This window comes from Cornus florida, unplaced genomic scaffold, assembly GCF_030987335.1.
Source record: "Cornus florida cultivar Cherokee Brave unplaced genomic scaffold, ASM3098733v1 CherokeeBrave_3.0.0_Hap2_Chr11, whole genome shotgun sequence".
Taxonomy (NCBI): domain Eukaryota; kingdom Viridiplantae; phylum Streptophyta; class Magnoliopsida; order Cornales; family Cornaceae; genus Cornus; species Cornus florida.
In genome coordinates, this window is record NW_026775581.1 from 109584476 (window position 1) to 109594467 (window position 9992).

A 9992-nucleotide genomic window follows, 5' to 3' on the forward strand; every position below is an offset into this window, starting at 1 on the left:
AAAACCTTAGATAGAGAGAGAGTCCATCCTGAATGAAAGAGTGATATTGTAAATACTCCTGAATTTTTGTGCATGATTCGAATACAAGATGATCATGTAATTCTTAAAATCAGATCATTCAGTAATACCTAAATCTATTGAGAAATTTGTGAAAAAAAAAATAACTTTAAATATTTTTGATCTATTACCAAATATATGTAATTGTGTGTGTGTGTGTGTATATATATATATATATATATATATTTGTATATACCCACCTTCTTCAGGTCATTTTCACAGTGTCTATGGCTCCATTACTTTCTTTGTATTCTTCTCAAATAATTTTTTTTTTTTTTTAATTTATTTTTGGGGGTGACCTAAGCTCGTGATGATTCTTTTATTCTTCACTATATTTTAGAGAATCTTGACGTGGCTTGACCACGTTAGATTCGGTCGTCTTTTCGAGAGTTATCCTTCGACCCCTTATAATTTTTCTAAAAGCAATAGTCACCTTCTAACCACGGCTTAGGGGAACTCGATCAAAGTAATAAATTAATGTTGTAGGCTTCACGTATGTGTAATTTGTCCAAACAATAAAGAATGTCGGTATAATTCACCCTTATTAAAGTAGAAAAAAAAGGAGAAAAAACTGTTAGAATAATAAGAAGGCACAAGGTATCCAAATAAAATTGTAATTATCAACTTAATCTATAAAATTTGATCAACCATTACCGATTTCATCAGGAGATGCATAAATAATATTCCAAAATCCATGAAGTGTCCAAAGAATTTTGTTTATTACATTCAAAACTATGAATATTTGAGAAGTGTTAAAGCATTTTTTTCTTTAAGGTTAAAAACATGAGAAATTATTACATAGTCATTTGTTGAAGTGTCAAATGGTAATTGATCTGTAACTGATGATTGTGGAACTATGAAATAATTTACACTGTAAGTATTTTATTTATTTAATTTTATGAAAAATGGATAGTATGTTTTGGAAACAAAGACCAACGGAATTACCACAAAACCACGTCAATAATTTCCTATTTATACTCCATTCCACGTGCATGGGAAAGCAATCACGTGGGATCCTCAAAAAGAGAAATGTGGCAATCACACACAATTAACGGTGTCCCACACTTACTATTTTCCTCGTACAAAGTAGTGAGACAACCTAAACTCCATATTCTATTACAGTAGTATTTAGTGCCATATAAAGCACCCTACAACTGCTAAAAACGAATTAAGTTAGTTAATATTGGGCAATTAATTCAAGGATTAAATGCTCTTACACTCCTTCAGTTTCGACTTATTGCTCTCATATTAAATTTCAATCAAAATTACTCTCACACACCCCATAAAAAATATAAAAAAAAATGTTTCTACTATTTATCATTGACTTTATTAATCTAATGCTTATGTCATTACTGGCATGTGCAGGTCAAGGTGTAATAACAATATTACCTTTTATTATTTAATTATAAAAATTAAAATAAAAAATAAAAATAAAATCCTCAATGGCCACCACAGCCACCACTTCTACCTTAGCTAACCACAAAGGTCTTTTGAGGAGAGCGGATCCTCTCCAAGAATAGTTCTTTCCAGGCATCTACATGTATTATTAATACTACGACTCCTAAGGTGCCACATCAACAACTTATTTTTGACTCGTTCAAAACACTAAAAATTACTACACTTTTGTAAAATATCTAACTATATTAAATTAAAGTTTACCCACATTAAAAAAAAAACTTTTTTTCTCTTTCTCCTCTCTTCCTTCTCTGTCTTATACATAACATATATATATATCCAAATTGGTAGATATATATATATATATATATACAGATTATATACAGTCGGAGTATTTCTTGATCCGCCATTGACAACTTTCTCTCTCAAACCTCCTCTTTCTTTTTTTCTATGTCGTTCCAAAGAGTTGTGTGTCGCATCGAATTAGGTTCACTAGAATCTGTTGAAAAGTGGCGAACAAATGCTTCAAACCTTCAATCAACAAAATTGTTCAAGCTTGAAGCCTTCAAATCAATCAATAATTCTAATGCTTGGTGATGGCAATCAACAAAACTGTTCAAACTCTTAAATATATATTATTGGAGAACGGATCCTGTTGTAGACATGGAAGCTGGATCACAAAACCCATGGCCGCCTTCTCCGAGCGCATAAACGCTAGAGACACCATCCTCGAGACTCCGACGTATATATATATAGCCATGTGTGTGTGTGTGTGTGTGTGTGTGTATATATGTTATATATAGGAGAGAGAAGGAAGAGAGGATAAAGAGAATTTTATTTTTTTTTATTTTTTTATTTTTTTTAATGTGGGTAAACTTTAATTTAATATAGTTAGATATTTTAAGAAAGTGTAGTAACTTTTAGTGTTTTGAACAAGTCAAAATAAGTTGTTGATGTGGCACCTTAGGAGTCGTATGATTAATACATGTAAATGCCTGAAGAAAACTATTCTTGGAAAGGATCCGTTCCCCTTTTTGGGCCCTCCTGGATCATTGACTCCGGTGCCTCTATTGATGCCTCATGGTCACCTTTATAGAAGCCTCTTCGGATATTGACTACATATGGATCTCCACTCTCTGTGTCTCACCACAGAGCCATTACCATCACTGGCTTGCGCCGCCGACTTGCAACCAGATTCTCACTCTCTAGTCCCAAATTCAGAGGTCCGATTTTAGGTGCTCTCGGGATTGTCGCCGCATTAACAGTATTTAAATAAATCTTTCTATATATATATATATATATTTGTCAATAGGTAGAGTGGTTACCAAAAAAGGTTTTTTTTTTTCGATAAACTAACCTCTATTTGGTTGCCGAGAAATGGAAGAAAAATCAAATGGATTTTTTTAAATAAAAAAAAAAAAAAAATCTATATAGTGTTTTCTTTTTGGTAAACTAACCTTTGTTTCTATTTTTTAAAATTTTTTTGGTAAATTCTATATGAATGACTTTGTAAAAATAGTGATGGCCATAGCTTCTAAATTTTTTTCTCCCAGGTGGTTGTGGTTGGGGTGACCATGGTTTGTTTTATGCTCTTTCAGTGGTACTGTAGTTGTGGTGGTGTTTGGGTTGGCCATAAAAGGATTGCAAGGGTTATTTTTGTCCATTAAATTGGCATTATATTTACATAAAATCATGGAGGGTAATTTAGGTATTATATTTTATCAATTTGAAAAAAAAGAGTGTCACAGCAAAATAACCCAAACCTCGTAGGGGTATAGTAACAAAATTGACTGAGGTTTAATATGAGAGCAATAAATTAAAATCTGAAGGGGTGTGAGAGCATTTATCCCATTAAATTATCAATCAATGATCCTAAACAAGGAGCAAGTTAGCCAATCACCCATCAACTAAACCATGCAGGTTTATTGGGAGGATATCCGTCACCCAAGGAAGAACAAATTAAACCAGAAAAATAAAAGAAAATAATGATCGAAACAGTTCTATCATTTTATTAAAATGAGTTAAATAGATTCCTAATCTTTTTTATTTATTTATTTTAATGTATGGTCACGACCAGTCATTCCCTAATAAATATATATATATATATATATATATAAAATGATAATCGAAACAGTTCTATCATTTTATTAAAATGAGTTAAATAGATTCCTAATCTTTTTTATTTATTTATTTTAATGTATGGTCACGACCAGTCATTCCCTAATATATATATATATAATGTATCGTCACGATCCGTTCTTAAATATTATCCGCTTTGTACATTTTTTTATATGTTCATGATTTTTCTCAAAACACGTTTACACAGTGAAGGTGTCCAAACACATATAAGCTAGTGTCATCAAACTTCTCTCCAAAATTGATGTGGAACGTCACAAGGGAGTCACTCATTGCAATATTGCATGAAATTAGTGTGTTGATGTGAAACGTCACAAGGGAGTCACTCATTGCAATATTGCATGAAATTAGTGTGTTGAAATCGGACTTCAAACCTTGAAATATTTCTACTTTAAAATACTTTGGTTGATTATTTTGGCAAGAGTGTTCTCAATTCCAATTTAAAGTCCTCATTCTTGAGACAGTAGCAACCTTGAAATATAATGAATGTTGTTGGACTCTTAATTAACTAACTAATTCATTTTGCCTTTTGAATGCAAAGCAATGCTAGACCAAGTACTACACCATCATGTGCATGACTATAGATGTATATGCATGCTGGCTGGCCAACAAAAAATTTGTCCACCAAACAGTTAGGCCTACCAAATAGTAATTAAGGCATATATATATATATATATATACACAACTTGTATATCTAGAATTCCAATTAAAAATTAACCATAGATATATTTTCAACTCAAATTAATCACAAATCACATCCACTGCATAAGAAGTTATTAGTCCACATTTTGCGTTACAAATTATTAAGCTAAATTATACAAACATAAACAAATTTATCTACTACAAGTATATGACACTTCCAACTCTTTTTAAAAACATTTTAAATGGAAAACTGTACACACATATTTGTTATCATGCAGTGTCATATTTCCTTTAAAAATTGTAATTGTGGAGGTTGTTTCCATCACTTTTGTCTAAATGTGAAATAGAAACATATGAGAGGCCATTGTTTATTTTGGGTAAAGTTTACATTATTATTATTATTGGTGAAGTGAGAGGCCACTGTTGCGCCATGTCATTTATCCATAAAACATTTCTATATATAGTAACACAACAACCCATTTTCTATGGTGCATAGAGACTAATTCCAATTTGTTTAGTCCACGCATCTTTAACACATGCAAATATGTAACTCCATGTGATAAAGAATCAGTATTATCAACTTCTATAAAACTTGTAATTCAGTGATAGTTTTACATAATCTAAAGTAGAAGCTAGATTCTTTATTGGGTAAAAGTAACAAAACTAAGTATATAAGTGTTTTTCTTAATTTTTTAATATAATTAAATTTATTTTTAATAAATTAATTGAATATTGAATTTATAACATGATTCCTTGCAGGTGATAAGAACTTATTACATGATAGAACAAGAATAGATGTAAAAATACTAAATATGCTAAATATTAATTAATTACTCATAATTAGAGGAATCGATCCACATAATAATTAAAGCCAAGGAAGAAGGATATAAGATCGAAGTATCAAGAGCCTTCTAGCTCAGTGGTATCTCATTTACTTTATAAAATGGATGGTGAAGATTTGAGATTCGTATGTGTGAGTTTCTTTAAAAAAAGAAAAAAAAGAAAAAAGGATATAAGTTACAAGTAAAAACACAGGGCCTCTTTTGATTTTATTCTTAGAAAATAGTTTTCAAGAATTATGAAAAGACAACAAATTTTTCCAGAAATTAAGACAACCAACCAGATTTTTTTGAGAAAAAAAAAAAAAAAAAAAAAAAGTGTGATTGGGCAAAAGTAATAGTGGTTTTGTTTTGTTGAAATTAGTTTGTGCTCATTTTTGTCAAAAATCTTATAACAAATTCTTACTTTATTTCACACGTCTTCAAATCATATATGGTTTTTTTATTCTCTCTGGCCTCGAACACAATTATGGGTGAATTAGCACCAAATGATTCATATGGTATATTTTAAATCGATGATGTAACAGGGATATAAAAATTTAAAAACTTGTGAAACATATTTATTTATTAGCACCAGATGATGCAATATTAATTGTAACATCATTAACTTCATAATCAAATATTTATGGACAATACTTAATTACTCACCGGTGAGTAGGGTGAAACTACTCACCTCCTATGTGGTCCAACAATAAAATAGCACATCACATTTAATAATAAAATAATTCACACCTTTCTCTGTCTTCTCGAATCAATTATCGAATAAATGTATATAGTGTTTTTAGGTGTGAATTATTTTATTATTAAATGTGACTAAAAACACTATATACATTTATTCGATGATTGATCCGAGGAGACAAAGAAATGTGTGAATTATTTTATTATTAAATGTGATGTGCTATTTTGTTATTGGGCTATATAGGAGGTGAGTAGCTTTTCACCGGTGAGTAACTAAGTATTACTCAATACTTATTATTATATTTTTAAAGATGTTGCATCTGCAGTTTAATTAACAAGATTGCTGGTATCGCATCTTCAATTTAAAGTAGTGAAGATATTGGATATTCAGTGTTCATGTTACCACACATACATATACAGCTAGATGTAGATAATGTAGACAACATCACATGTTGTAATGCTTGCTTACCCGCCTACATGATCTGATTTGTTTTTATACTTACCTACATGCACATCACATGTTTATATATATATATATATATATACACCCACATACCGTACACTTCAATCCTCTGAAGAAGGGCACATGTAACCGTCTATTGATCATACTTTGCATGTCTTTTGTTGAAAATGTCACATGTCGTTACGAAACCAATTGCTATTCCATTTGCACCTAATTTGCCAAATTATATATATTCCACGTGGAGTATCACATTTCGGGTACTTTAACCAGCACTTAACCCCGCCACTGCGCCACACACACACTGACACACACAAATACATACATATATATATATATATATATATGTATATTCTAAACATCACATGACAAAAATGAAAGTGGTAGTTGTTCTATGTCGACCTCACCAGCCAAATTTTCAATCTGCGCCTGTTGCCAAACACTCCAACCGAATAACAATAGACCTATCAATTTTAATTCGAATTCATGCAATAATTTAGGTACAAATGAAATAATATTTAATGAGCAATGCTTGCCTCCAGCCGCTTAAAAAGGAATTTATTTCTTATATTAAGGTGGCCCAATAAAATTTCAATATATGTTAAAAGTTTTAAGACAAAGGAAAATAATGATCGTAGATAATAAAAACTTATCCCTTTACTCTCTCACATCAACTCTCCTTGGGCTAATAGAAAAAGAAAAGTGTCCCTCTCCCAGTATAAATATATATTTACACATATCTATATATGTGTGTATATATATATATATTTTTCTGTGTGTTCAATTTTCTCTTAAATTAAGAGCATTGTTTAAAATAGTGAGATCAAATTTACTTATCAAAAAAAAAAAAAATAGTGAGATCAAAATTAAAGACTTCTTGCTATCAAAATTAAAGGACGAATGTACCCTTGGGACCCTGACTTGATTAACCCCATTCCTCTTGGATACACGGAAGAACTGGACAATTCTTCTCTCTCTAAAATTTCACTTCATCATTTCCCAATCACCAAGGCCCCCTCTTCGAGATCCTTATGCAATCAATTTGCTCCATTTTTGCTTTCAAACAACTCTGTATTTTGAAATGGATATGATGTATACATGTATATATATCAACTGGCAATTAGTGGGTTAAATTTGATCTCATTATTTAAAACAATGATCTTAATTTAAGAGAAGAATCAATACACAGAAAATATATATATATACAAACATATATAGATATGTGTGTAGATGTATATTTACAGTAGGAGAGGGACACTTCTTTTCTTCTTCTATTAACTCAAGGAGAGTTAATGTGAGAGAGTAAGGGGATAGGAGTTGGTGTGAGAGAGTAAGGGGATGGGTTTTTATTATATGCAGTCATTATTTTCTTTTGTCTTAAAATTTTTAACACATATTGAAGTTTTATTGGGCCACCTCAACATAAGAAGGAAGTTTCTTCTTATGCGGCCTAAGACAAGCATTATTCATATTTAATTTAGTCTCTAATAACTTATTGTTAATTAAACAAATTAGATATGTATTACTATTATCGATCCACCACAGTATAATTTTCCTATAATTTTTAATTTGCTATAAGTATACCATCGTTTTGGAAATTGATTCGACACAATATAAACATATTATCTAATTCTATAATATTATATTACTATTGACATGGTATCAAATATTTATTTTAGCATTAATTTCTTTTCTTTCCTCTTATTTTCCTTTTTTTTTTTAATATTTATTTTATTTTTATTTTTATTTTTTCGTTAAACGAGCTTGTATAACCTCTCCTCTCTTCTCTTAAAGGAGAGGTGATGGATTCGACATGGATGTATGTAAATATTTACCTAAAATAAAAAATACAAAAAAAGTCTAATACTAATATGTTTTTTTCTAGAACAAAGAAAGAACACAACAAAAGATCAACCCTGATATATTATTTGTTTTTGTTGACGATAAAATCGGCTCCTAATATCCGATTTGGAATTGATGTAGTGCGGGCGAGCTAGAACCAATATTGTGGTTCAAATGTGAGTTGTCAACGTTAATCTCTTTGGGAAGGTTGACTTTCAGGCGATGCGAGGATAAAGAGAATAGTAAAACTCCTCTTTGAAATCAAGAATTGCCTTAATTAAAAAGACTTTACAATGAATAACTTATAGTAATAATTGAGATAATAGAAAGGGGAGAATAATGGATATAGAAACAAATATAGAGAGAAAAGATTGGGAGAGGGAGAGAGATAGAACGAGATATTGAGAGAGATAGATAGGATGGAGAAAAAATAGCAAGGATGCTATTATAGGAAAGGCTTGAGAAAGCAAATAAATAAATTAAAGGATTCTGAAGGTGTTGGACCTCTATTTTAGCATGCCTCCTTCATTATTTATAGAATAAAATATTAACAAACTCATATACATATGCATTCTAAATACATAAAACTCTATCAAATAACTAATTACTAATTTCAAATAAAATCTATCGATAGATAACTAATTACTAATTTCAAATAAAATCTAATCTTATCGATAACCCAACTAAATATAAGTTTACAATAAACTAATTCTAAAAATAAACATAAATATTTAACTTAAATCAACTAAGAGATAAATACTAAAATTATAATCACTATCCATTAAATAATTCAAATGCTTCTATTGGCACCAAAACTTGGCAGCCATCTTAGCGATGACATGGACCAATGACAAGGTGACAAATATTTTCAACATGGCACCACGAGGATTGGCTATATGAAAATTATTGGAGGAAAATGAGGCGACCCATGGAATTATATTTGATATGTTGTTTGGCTGCCAAGCTAAATAGAAGGTTGTTGAATTTTAGCAACAAATAGTTGACTACTTCATAGCATTTTTGTTGACTTAAGGCAAATAAAGAATATGAGTTTTGACTAATTCAAAGGGAAGACCATGATGGAGATGAATCCGTATATTATAGCTAGAGAGGGGAAGTTCATTTGAAGAAAGAGACATAGTCAACATTAAACCCAATTTGAATTACAAAGGAGAAAAAAATCAAGGAAGGAGATATTTTAGTAGGAAATTAGGAAAATAAGTTAGAGAGAAAATTCTATAAATAAGAAAGTTTGTATTCTTTCTAAATTGTCCAGCACCACACACAAAACATGAATCAAAATTCATTCAATTGACTCTAAGTCATCTTATCAATTCTTTATGTAATACCCCGTAATTAATTAAAGAGTTTAGTGTATTTAAATTCAATTATGTGTGGATTCCTGTACCTATTATTGTGCATGCTTCATTGTTATATTAAGTTCATTTAATGGTGCATGTAAATTAATTGTGTATGTTAAAATAGTAAATTTATTCATTTAATTGTGCATGTATTATTATAATTAATTTTATTTGTTGATTATGTTTAATTAAGCAATATTAGTTAATTAGAATATTATATTTGTGTTATAAAGTATTATGATGATATAATATATTATTTTGTAAATAACAATAATAATAATTATATTAGTTTAATAATAATAATAATAATAATAATATAATAATAATAATAAAAGTTTATTAATAATAATATTAGTTATAATAATAATAATAGTTATAATAATAATAATAATAGTATTAAACCAATGTCATGATGAAATTAGAGATTAGGATAGGATTGCATCAATGTTTATGGGTGGAATTGAAGCCTTATGGTTGGGAGGATGGTTAGTTGATGAAAAAATTAGATATTTGTAATATTTATATTATATATTTTGTATATAAATTAACTAGCTTACCTTAGAAGAAAAGAAAGGGAGTTAG